General features: G+C 46.0%; 1 protein-coding gene across 1 annotated transcript in view; it reads right to left on the bottom strand.

The window, feature by feature from the left end:
- Positions 1-12,945, bottom strand: part of LOC144534843 (scavenger receptor cysteine-rich type 1 protein M130-like) — a 38,952-nt gene that overhangs the window by 23,632 nt on the left and 2,375 nt on the right. The window lies entirely within an intron of this gene.

The following is a 12,945-nucleotide window of genomic DNA, read 5'->3' as shown; positions in this document are numbered from 1 at the left end:
TGCCTCTCATTAACTCTGCCTTTGAACCTCTTCAGGGTGCCACGATGTTCTCTAAACTCAACCTTCGTAACGCCTACCATCTCGTCCAGATCCGGCAGGGGGACGAGTGGAAAACAGCATTCAACACCCCACTTGGACACTTTGAGTACCTCATCATGCCTTTCGGGCTTACTAATGCCCCCGCAGTTTTCCAGGCTATAGTAAATGACGTTTTACGAGAATTTTTCAACCGTTTTGTGTTCATCTATCTATCTATATTTAGATTTTTTTCTAAGACCTCCGAAGATTACGTTTCCCATGTCCGTCAGGTCCTTCAACGCCTCCTAGAGAACAAACTCTATGTTAAAGCCAAGAAGTGCAAGTTCCACCAGCAGTCTGTTCCCTTCTTCGGTTTCATAATCGAACGAGGGCAATTGTCGGCTGACCCAGAAAAAATCAAGGCAGTTACTAAGTGGCCCACCCCCGTTTCACGTAAACAGTTACAAAGGTTTCTAGGCTTTGCAAATTTTTACCGCCGTTTCATTAAGGACTTCAGTCTGGTAGTATCTCCCCTAACTAAATGCACTTCTCCCATGGTTCCTTTCCAGTGGACAACTGAAGCTGAGCAGGTCGTGAGTACACTTAAAAGACTGTTTTCTACCTCACCTGTTTTCATTCACTCTGGCACCAATTTACAGTTCATTGTTGAGGTAGATGTTTCTGATTCTGGGGTGGGAGCCGTCTTGTCTCAATGCTCTCCCACTGATCATCCCTGTGCATTTTTCTCTAAAAAACTGTGCCCTCCTCTCCTGTCACCCTGGTATGGCTCGCACCCTGACCCTGCTCAAGAGACACTTCTGATGGCCGTCTGTTGAGGCTGATGTCCGAGCATACGTGGCAGCATGTTCCATCTGCGCACGGGGTAAGGTGTCTCACCAGTCTCTCTCGGGCCTTCTACAGCCTCTTCTACATCCGGTTCCAAGTCATCCATGGTCCCATGTAGCCCTGGATTTTGTCACTGGGCTCCCTAAATCTGAAGGTAATGATACAATACTTACCATTGTGGACAGATTCTCTAAATCTGCCCACTATGTAGCATTACCAAAATTACCGACTGCCAGTGAGACAGCGGACCTCATAGTCCAACATGTATTCCGTCCCCATGGAATACCTGTGGACATCGTATCTGATAGAGGCCCACAATTCATTTCTCGTGTATGGAAGGATTTCTGTTCTGCTCAGGGTGCTTCTTTCAGTCTTTCCTCAGGATTCCATCCACAGTCTAATGGCCAAACAGAGAGGGCCAATCAGGACCTGGAGGCATCCCTCCGCTGTGTGGCAGCTCAGAATCCATCCACCTGGGCTAAGCATCTCCCGTGGATCGAATACGCCTATAATTCTCTGACATCCTCTGCCACCGGCCTCTCCCCATTCGAGGTATCCATGGGTTTCCAACCTCCATTGTTCCCAGCCCAAGAGAAGGAATTGGCAGTTCCTTCAGTGCAAGAGAACCAACGCCGCTGCCGTAAGGTCTGGAACGACACCCTTGAGACTCTTCTCCAGACCACTGAGCAGAATAAAAGAGTGGCTGACAGGCACAGGAACCCGGCGCCCCAGTACCAACCTGGTCAGGAGGTTTGGCTCTCCTCCAAAGATATTCCCCTGCGCACCAAGTCCCGTAAGCTGTCGCCCTGGTTTTTGAGTCCCTATGTGGTCGATTCCATCATCAGCCGTCAGCCATCAGCTGTTTGGTTGAAGCTGCCACAGTCTATGAAGATCCATCCCACCTTCCATATGTCTCAACTCAAGCCTGTGTCTTCCATTCCCTTGTGTCCTCCTACGGATCCACCACCCTCGGCTCGTATCACCAATGACCATCCTGCCTACACAGTTTGGAGGCTCCTGGACGCCCGGAGGCGTGGTAGGGGACTCCCATATTTAGTGGACTGGGAGGGTTATGGACCAGAGGAGAGGACCTGGATTCCCAGAAGATTTATTCTGGACCCTCAGTTAGTGAAGGATTTTCATCGGGAACATCCGGGCAAACCTAGTGGGACGCCAGGAGGTGTCCGTTGAGGGGGTGGGGGGTACTGTTATGGGTCGGCTGTTTCCTCCCTGTCCTGTGTGTTTGTTCTCTCCCTTTTTCCCCTGTGTATCTGTCTGGGTTGTGTTTGTCTTCACCTGAAGTGGTGAGAGGCGTGGCTATTGAGGATCTAGGTCAAGGGGCGTGGCCATTCACTCCTGCACAGTTTCCACACAGCTGCAGCTCATCCCATTACTCACCTCAGCAGTATATCTACCCGGGCTGTTCACCTCATCAGCGCCAGATCATTAAACTACTCATGTGGTAACTTGGCTCTGTGTATCCTGCTTGTGATTCTTGTGAACTCCTTGTACTCTGTTTAATTCTGTTGTCCTGTGTTTAGATCCCGCTCTGAACTGCTGCTTACCTGCAACTTACCTGTGTGACCTGCTTTGCTGCCTCCCCGCTGAGACCTGTTAAGCCGTTGCTCTGCGGCACTGTTCGCATACCTCTCCACTGGATTTCCTCTGTGAGTCAAGACTGGACTCTCTCAGCCTGCCTGCTTCGAGTCTCAGTACTGTCCTGGATTTCTCACTGCCTGCCTGCCTCGAGCTTCATTACCATCCTGAAGCTACATTGCCCAAACTCCCCCTCTCTGCACATTAAAGACTGACTGTTCAAATAAACATCTCAAACTGCTATCTGCCTCCGTGTGTGTTTTTGGGTCAAACGGCAAACCTAACAAACTCATTCTATTATGCTTTTATATTAGATTAGAGTTATCAAATAGTTGATAAATAATGCATGCTTTCAGTTTTAAATGTTTATAATTTCTTTCGGTATAAGATTCTTTGTTTGAATATTTTCAATTCAACTTTCAATTGTCTCTTTCTATACTGATCCTTTTTCTTCGTTTTTCTAAATTAATGCAGGGTCAATGCTGAGATACGTACGAGGGAGGAGCACGTGGCCAAGAGGAAGATACAGATGACGAGCAACCATCTACAAGCAGTTCAGGCACACCTCAACCCCAGCCGGCCAGCAGGTCTGTAGACTCCACAACAGTACCACGCCCTGATCAACCACCCTCAACCAGCAGTGTAGGGACAGATACACAGCAAAAATCTTTGGTTTATTTTGATATTATTATGCACTTCTACACTGAAAAAAAAGTCTTTTGAATTGACTTGATTTTAATGTGTACATCGGTCCCACATGATCAGAATGTGGTTAACTGAAATACTTTTTTCTCTCTCTCTATTACTTATTTCTTGTCAAACCAACATATTTTATTCACATTAGACTATTAAAATTGTGTTAATTTAACATTATTTTTCCGTTACAGTAACATGCATTTATTGTGTAATGTTAATTGAATCATGTTGAGGATACCTGATTTCAGACTGGAACTGCAACTTGATTTCTTAAAGCTAGTATTATGTAACTTTAAGGCACTTTCATCATGTCCCTGGTACCCGAGTGGGGTCTCTAGATCTAACATGATTTGTTACAGTTAACTCTATCCACATGTATCATAGCCATCGGTTGGTTCCTTGTTGTGTGTGTAGGTAAATACAGTTGTATGTTGAAATGATTTGCATTGACAAAAAAGGCAGAGTCAGAGTACTCAGAGTATTCTGTATTCAAAATGGTCTATATTAAAACTTACATACCAATTTTACCCAAAACAAATGACTCCATGTAGTTGCTATAAACAGATTTCACAGAGGGATCAACAACCTTAACCTCTGAATCCACAGCAGTGGATTCAACCACACAACTATGCAAACCACAATGTTCTCAAATCGTTGTAAATTATGCATACAGTGCAGTGGTTTTAAATATAAAGTAACCTTGCTCTATCCATCTTCACAGTAACAATAGGAGCATATACTGTACTTTGAAACATATCTTCATAGTGGACTTCGAACAGCAAAGACATTTATAATACTTCAAACACATCTTCAATGGACATGGCAAAGACAATTATAGTACTCTTCTAAAAGTGCAAATACTAAATACTGTGAACTGTTATCACAAACAGTGCTCTCCTGAGAGCAACTAAAAAGGAATAACACCATTTCCCTGAAATAGTCAAAATCAAACATGGCACAAAGTGAATAAGGCAAAATAAGAGCTAGTGCTTTGTCATTAAGTTTACTCCTGAACTTAAAGGGTAACTTCAGTTTTTTTCAACCTGTTATTTTCCTATGTTTTTGTGTGAATCTTGGAAAATTGGTCAATGTGAACCGGGCTGCAATGTTATATAGGGCAAGTGTGCATGGTCAGTTAGAGTCAATAAAAGGTCTGTTGTTGCTGCTGACAGACTCTGATTATTATTCTAAGAGTCTGACAACATTATGGGATGGATCCCTACAGAGATAGACCTTTTAGTTAAAGAGGAAGATTCTAAAGAGTACTTTTAGTCTGGTGGGTTTGGTGATGGTGATTTCGGGGCTGTTTCATGTTAAACTAAAAGGCTCTTACTCTTTTTTTTTAAGATTATTTTTGGGGCTTTTTCCCTTTATTAGACAAACAAAAAGGATCTTACTCTTTAACTAAAAGTTCTATTAGACAACATCTATCAAACAGCCCTTGGCCATAAATTGAAGGAGCACAATTGTGCTATAATTTACATTGAAACTGGTTTGGCAGCTGCCAACTGAAGCGTTCTCGCTTTTAGGCCTGGCGCGATAGTCAATAAATCAATTAATCGCACGATAAAAAAATGAGCTAAATAATTTTTCCGGCCGCGATAATGCCATTTGCATGCTTGTTTGTTTTCCTTGTCTTTCTCTCTCCGCACTTTGTAGTTAAGGCGCCATCAGAAAAAAAGAGAAAAAAAGAATATGAGCGATATCTGCATTACTCAGCGTCGTGTTTTCTCCCTTTCATTCCAAAGCATACAGTTGACAACCTGCAGGAGAAAGCGGTGGAGACAGGCTCGGACATAAACGCTGCTGTGGACTATGTCTGGCAAGCGGTTTCAGGAAAGTGGCGCCAGTGTTTGTGTGTGTGTATATGTGTCAGTGTGTGTGTCGGCCCACCCCCGCGAAGCTCCGACCTGCAGGGGAGCAGAAGAAAGTAGCTGCACCTTCACCAAAATGAAGACTGAAAACAGAACTATTTTGGTACAAACATTTACTCGCCATGTGGCAGATAGCCATATAGATAGATCCATCCATCCATCCATCCATCTTCATCCGCTTATCCGGGGTGGGGTCGCGGGGGTAGCAGCTCCAGCAGGGGACCACAAACTTCCCTTTCCCGGGCCACATTAACCAGCTCTGACTGGGGGATCCCGAGGCGTTCCCAGGCCAGGTTAGAGATATAATCCCTCCACCTAGTCCTGGGTCTCCCCCGAGGCCTCCTCCCAGCTGGATGTCCCTCCACCTAGTCCTGGGTCTTCCCCGAGGCCTCCTCCCAGCTGGACGTGCCTGGAACACCTCCCTAGGGAGGCGCCCAGGGGGCATCCTTACCAGATGCCCGAACCACCTCAACTGGCTCCTTTCGACGCGAAGGAGCAGCGGCTCTACTCCGAGCTCCTCACGGATAACTGAGCTTCTCACCCTATCTCTAAGGGAGACGCCAGCTACCCTCCTGAGGAAACCCATTTCGGCCGCTTGTACCCTGGATCTTGTTCTTTCGGTCATGACCCAGCCTTCATGACCATAGGTGAGGGTAGGAACAAAAACTGACCGGTAGATTGAGAGCTTTGCCTTCTGGCTCAGCTCTCTTTTCGTCACAACGGTGCGATAAATTGAATGTAATACCGCACCTGCTGTGCCGATTCTCCGACCAATCTCCCGCTCCATTGTCCCCTCACTTGCGAACAAGACCCCAAGGTACTTGAACTCCTTCACTTGGGGTAAGGACTCATTCCCTACCTGGAGAAGGCGCTCCATCGGTTTCCTGCTGAGAACCATGGCCTCCGATTTAGAGGTTCTGATCCTCATCCCAGCCGCTTCACACTCGGCTGCGAACCGATCCAGTGAGTGCTGAAGGTCACAGGCCGATGATGCCATCAGGACCACATCATCTACAAGTGGCAGCGATGAGATCCCCAGCCCACCGAACTGCAACCCCTCTCCACCCCGACTACGCTTCGATATCCTGTCCATAAATACTACAAACAGGATTGGTGACAAAGCGCAGCCCTGGCGGAGGCCAACTCTCACCTGAAACAAGTCCGACTTACTGCCGAGAACCCAGACACAGCTCTCGCTTTGGTCGTACAGAGATTGGATGGCCCTGAGAAGGGACCCCCTCACCCCGTACTCCCGCAGCACCTCCCACAGTATCTCCCGGGGCACCCGGTCATAAGCCTTCTCCAGATCCACAAAACACATGTAGACTGGTTGGGCATACTCCCAGGCTCCCTCCAGGATCCTTGTGAGAGTAAAGATCTGGTCCGTTGTTCCACGACCAGGACGGAATCCGCATTGTTCCTCTTCAACCTGAGATTCGACTATCGACCAAACCCTCCTTTCCAGCACCTTGGAGTAGACTTTACCGTGGAGGCTGAGAAGTGTGATACCCCTGTAATTGGCACACACCCTCTGGTCCCCCTTTTTAAAAAGGGGAACCACCACCCCGGTCTGCCACTCCTTAGGCACCGTCCCAGACTTCCACGCAATGTTGAAGAGGCGTGTCAACCAAGACAACCCCTCCACACCCAGAGCTTTAAGCATTTCTGGACTGATCTTATCACTTCCTGGGGCTTTGCCACTGCAGAGTTGTTTAACTACCTCAGCAACCTCCACCAGGGAAATTGACGACAATCCCCCATCATCCTCCAGCTCTGCCTCTACCATAGATGGCGTATTAGTCGGATTTAGGAGTTCCTCAAAGTGCTCCTTCCACCGCCCTATTACCTCCTCAGTTGAGGTCAACAGCGTCCCATCCTTACTGTACACAGCTTGGATCGTTCTCCGCTTCCCCCTCCTGAGGTAGCGAACGGTTTTCCAGAAGCACCTTGGTGCCGACCGAAAGTCCTTCTCCATGTCTTCTCCGAACTTCTCCCACACACGCTGCTTTGCCTCTTTCACGGCAGAGGCTGCAGCCCTTCGGGCCCTTCGTACCTTGCAACTGCCTCCGGAGTCGTCTGGGATAACATATCCCGGAAAGACTCCTTCTTCAGTCGGACGGCTTCCCTGACCACCGGTGTCTACCACGGTTTTCGTGGGTTACCGCCCCTTGAGGCACCTAAGACCCTAAGACCACAGCTCCTCACCGCAGCTTCAGCAATGGAAACTTTGAACATTGTCCACTCGGGTTCAATGCCCCCCAGCCTCCACAGGGATGCACGAAAGCTCCGCCCGGAGGTGTGAGTTGAAAGTCTGTCGGACAGGGGCCTCCTCAGACGTTCCCAATTTACCCGCACTACCCGTTTGGGCTTACCAGGTCTGTCCAGAGTCTTCCCCCACCCCCTGACCCAACTCACCACCAGATGGTGATCGGTTGACGGCTCCGCCCCTCTCTTCACCCGAGTGTCCAAAGCATACGGCCTCAGATCAGATGAAACGATTATAAAATCGATCATTGACCTTTGGCCTAGGGTGCTCTGGTACCAAGTACACTTATGAGCATCCCTATGTTCGAACATGGTGTTCGTTATAGACAATCCATGACTAGCACAGAAGTCCAAAAACAAACAACCACTCTGGTTTAGATCAGGGAGGCCGTTCCTCCCAATCACGCCTCTCCATGTGTCTCCATCATTGCCCACGTGCGCGTTGAAGTCCCCCAGCAGAACTATGGAGTCCCCGACTGGAGCCCCATGCAGGACTCCACTCAAGGTCTCCAAGAAGGCCGAATACTCCGAACTCTTGTTTGGTGCATCTGCACAAACAACAGCCAGAGTTTTCCCCCCCACAACCTGCAGGCATAGGGAGGCAACCCTCTCGTCCACCAGGTTAAACTCCAACGTAGCGGCGCTCAGCTGGGGGCTTGTGAGTATCCCCACACCCGCCCGGCGCCTCACAACCCGGGCAACTCCGGAGAAGAAAAGAGTCCAACCCCTATCCAGGAGTATGGTTCCAGAACCGAGACTGTGCGTAGAGGTAAGCCCCACCAGATCTAACCGGTAGCGCTCCACCTCCCGCACAAGTTCCGGCTCCTTCCCCCACAGAGAGGTGACATTCCACGTCCCCAGAGCCAGCCTCTGCTGCCCGGGTCTGGTCCGTCGAGGCCCCTGACCTTCACTGCCACCCGTGTGGCAGCGCACCCGACCCCAGCGGTTCCTCCCACAGGTGGTGGGCCCATGGGATGGAGAGATGTCCGCCACGTAGCTTTTTCGGGCTGTGCCTGGCCGGGCTCCGTGGCAAACCCGGCCACCAGATGCTCGCTGACGAGCCCTCCATCTGGGCCTGGCTCCAGATGGGGGCCCCGGGCTTCCTCCGGGCAGGGTCACTTCATCCCTTCCTCAATTTTTCATAGGATTTTGGAACCATTCTTTGTCTGGCCCCTCACCTGAGACCACTTTGCCTTGGGAGACCCTACCAGGAGCACAAAGCTCCAGACAACACAGCCCTCAGGTTCATAGGGACACACAAACCTCTCCACCACGATAAGGTGATGGTTCCCGGAGAAGTGTGTAAAAAAAAAAAATTCCTGAGGAATAAACAAAGAGAAAAATGTTTTCGAAAACTCTTATATTTGTTTTTATAATGGCTTCACTAGGGAAAAAGCAGTCCATCTGGTATAGCAGTACCAAAGATGCCTGTTGGTTTATTGCTGACAGCTCAGTCTTTAATGAAGGAGTCTGCTTTCTAGAGAGACAACTTTTGCTTTGTTTGCAAAAGGTTATTTCCATGCAGCTCCATGCAAATACTGTCCAGTTAATTCAAACAAGAAAAACTAGTCCAAACGGTACAGCCATACCAACGATGCCTTTAGGGACAACTACGCTGTTTGGCTGACGGCCAGGGCTCGACATAAGCAATGGCCCGATGGCCCGATGCCAGTAAAAACGTATGCAGCAGACAGAGCCACAGAGCGTTGCTGTGACAGCGTTGTATTTTGGAAGATAGACGGGATTCTGAACAGCGATGCCCGCGCTGCGCACACACACACACACACACACACACACACACACACACACACAGCAGGGCCGAGGTGTGTGCCTTACTTCACACAGTCCATGTAACTGACTGGAAACGATACCAAGGATTATTTACCTCCGATGGCGCAGATGAACTAACGCTACACTCGTTACTGTAAGTAGCCTACAGTAAAACCTCCATGATTAAAGAGTCACTACTTATCAATACCCACCCACCTGTTCTACAGGCAGAAACATGTAGAAACCCATATCTCAGTCTGCTCTGTCTGTCCACTCTTGTCCACCGCGCTGTGCAAACACAGCTCTACTCTGCAAATAGCAACTTTTTACAACCAAGCTACAATGAAAGATGTCAGTTTGTAGTCTAACTGTTTATATTAGTTTGCAACGAATCTTGAACTTTGGACAAACTCTTGTAAACGTAGCTGCTGTGTAAACGAGCCATCCTCTCCGCTGGAGCGGTAAACCTGTGGATGTGTTATAGAGGGTTTTCACGACGCGTCATCAGACCAGAAGTCATCATGTTGGAGATACTCCACATCACAACAAAGCACAGGCACTGAAGTAGATCCCAAACACCGTCAAGGAAAATGGTCAATTATGGCCGTGTTTTAGGTTGTACCAATAGGTCAGACCGAGAAAAACATTTGGAATATTATCGACTTCCAGAAGTTATTAAAAACCAGGGAGAGGAATGCCAGAAGTTATCAGAGGAAAGGAGGCGCTTGTGGTTGGAAGCTCAACCAGGATCTACGAGGGAAACCTCTGTCCTGTTCAGTCTTTGAAATGAAAATAAACTATTGAGTGACTTGGCTACACCTCGAGTATCCCAGTGATGTCATACAGTTAAGGTTAGGTTGATTAAAGACGTTATTGCATCACTTACTTTGGCCTTCACAACACAACGGGCGTTAATGACTTGGTCCTGCGTCTCCCTCACCCATCCACACACCATCTGGTTATAGGCCTCCAAACCTTTGGAGGATGTAAGGTCTTCTGCTGTGTACGGGCTCGGTGAGAACACCAGGTAGGGGACTATATCGGGATATGCAACTGAAGGAAGAATCAGGGTCGCCATGGGTCCAAGAAGAGGGAGCCAACTCGTAGGGATCTGCACCGCCAGTAAACTGTCATTTCTCAAAATATCGCGCCTTTTTTGTGGTCCAAGTCCTTCCATGTCTTTGCATCTTGGACACATTTTGATGAGCTTTTCTGTTGTTTAGACATAAAGTATTAAAGTATCCAAAGTACACAATACTCCATTACTCCATTCAGTTGTTTACACCGAGTGCCTCCAATATGGCCGCGCATCCAGGTTACCGCCCAGAACGTGACGTCGGTGAAAACCCTCTATAAGACCAAAACAGATACATGTGGCTACTTACTATGCACGTGAATGACACCATTCTTCATTCTTGATGATGTTGCCTGTTGTATTATTTTGCAACAGCATTTCAAATTAGGCATACAGGACGAATGTTAGCCTGCTTATCAGTCCATTCATCATTACAGCTGTTGTTTTCTCTTCAGGCTCTTTGACAGGGACATGTTTACCTGACAACAGGCCTTTCTTTCTGCAAGCATTTTCCACCAATCAGGACACTGATTAGGTTTCATTAATCAAGACTTTAACCATCACTCCTCAGTGACCTGCCCCCTAATCTGACATCATTTTCTAGTTAAGTAGCCATCTAGTTATCATTATGGAGTTTCCATGTTTTTTAGGAGTTTGCTTACACTACTACATGTAAAAAATATAGCATTAATTTAGTAAGAAAGTGAAAAATATCAAACAAGAAGATATGTATTAGGTATCATTTTATTTTCTATATTTGAAAGTCCCGGGAGTGTCTGCTTAAAAAAATTGTACAAATATAGTTGGTGACACTGTGACCTGCAGCTTTGGACCAGGCTCCAATGTAATCATATGGGGAAAAGTGCATCATCAGTTACATCCACTAAAACTGCTGACAGACTCAGATTATTATTCTAAGTGTCTGATAACATTTGGAAAAGATCCCTACAGAGATAGACCTTTAGTTAAAGAGTAAGATCCTTTTGGGCGTCCTCTAGCTCACCCAGTGAGAGCATTCGCCCCATGTGGGCTGAGTCCTGCAGCGGCGCAGGTTCGACTCCGACCTGCTGCCCTTTGCTGCGTGTCATCCCCCATCTCTTTCCCCCTTTCACGCCTATCCACTGTCTCTATGTAATAAAGGGAAAAAAGCCCCAAAAATAATCTTAAAAAAAAAGAGTAAGAGCCTTTTAGTTTAACATGAAACAGCCCCGAAGTCACCATCACCAAACCCACCAGACGAACAAAAGTTACAATTTATTTACATGGAGTCTGGTGGGTTAAGCAAAGCAATTTTGGGGATGTTTTTATGTTTAAAAAAGGATCTTACTCTTTAACAGAAGAACTGTTGACCTATGTTGTCAGAGACTGTCAAAGATTGGGTCCAGGTTGAAAAAAAAAGTTAACCTTTAAGATATATACTGTGGTACATTTTGTAATTTATTTTATTTGTATTTTTCAGGTTTATACAGATGTTTGAGAGGATTTATGGTCATAAAAATGTGCCTTAAAGACATGGAAAAGTCATGAAAATGTATTAGTAAAAATGTGTATGAATTCTGAAATTAGAAAATGAACCAAACAGGGAAAACATGTTTTTTAACTGTGCTGGGACCGACAGACAGGAAAAGAAAGTAGAAAGACCTTTGAATTATCTGGGGAGGAAAAACCCTGTAAAGTACTACTACTGGTGACTGATGTGTTCTTTTGTATACTGTCATATTCTATGTTTTTGCAGAAGTTTTAAGTCTGTTAACAGTTTAGATGAGATAAACTCATGACCGTTTCTCTGCTTCTCATACAGTCCAGTACGGACCACCCCAACCACAGCATAAATACTCTATCTGGATTGGAGGCTCCAGCCTGGCCTCTCTGTCCACCTCCCAGCAGATGTGGATCAGCAAGCAGGAGTACCATGGGTCCGGCCCCTCCATCATCCTTCACAAATGCTTCTAAACAGACTGTTGACAACTGTTCCTCCTTCACCTCCCCAACCAAATGCCCAACAACTTTAGCTCTGTGGTAAACAACCACACCACATTGTTCAGACATACTCTGGATTTCAAAAAAAAAGACCAAGATAAAGCGAGATAAAGCTAGATAAAGCTAGATAAAGCTAGATAAAGCTAGATAAAGCTAGTTAAAGCTAGATAAAGAAAGATAAAGCTAGATAAAGCTAGATAAAGCTAGATAAAGCAAGATAAAGCTAGATAAAGCTAGATAAAGAAAGATAAAGCTAGTTAAAGCTAGATAAAGCTAGATAAAGCTAGATAAAGCTAGATAAAGCTAGATAAAGCTAGATAAAGCTAGATAAAGCTAGATAAAGCTAGATAAAGCTAGATAAAGCTAGATAAAGCTAGATAAAGCTAGATAAAGCTAGATAAAGCTAGATAAAGCTAGTTAAAGCTAGATAAAGCTAGATAAAGCTAGATAAAGAAAGATAAAGCTAGTTAAAGCTAGTTAAAGCTAGATAAAGCAAGATAAAGCTAGATAAAGCTAGATAAAGCTAGATAAAGCTAGATAAAGCTAGATAAAGCTAGATAAAGCTAGATAAAGCTAGTTAAAGCTAGATAAAGCTAGATAAAGCTAGTTAAAGCTAGATAAAGCTAGTTAAAGCTAGTTAAAGCTAGATAAAGCTAGTTAAAGCTAGATAAAGCTAGATAAAGCTAGATAAAGCGAGATAAAGAAAGATAAAGCAGATAAAGCTAGATAAAGCTAGTTAAAGCTAGATGATTCAGTGTTCTGCAGTTGCATTTGGGGATTTAAAAAAATGTACATTTTGTCTGTTTTTATTTTTTGCACTTTCAG

This window comes from Sander vitreus, chromosome 20, assembly GCF_031162955.1.
Source record: "Sander vitreus isolate 19-12246 chromosome 20, sanVit1, whole genome shotgun sequence".
Lineage (NCBI taxonomy): Eukaryota > Metazoa > Chordata > Actinopteri > Perciformes > Percidae > Sander > Sander vitreus.
The sequence above is the reverse complement of the archived record's forward strand: the minus strand, read 5'-3'. Positions and strand labels throughout refer to the sequence as shown.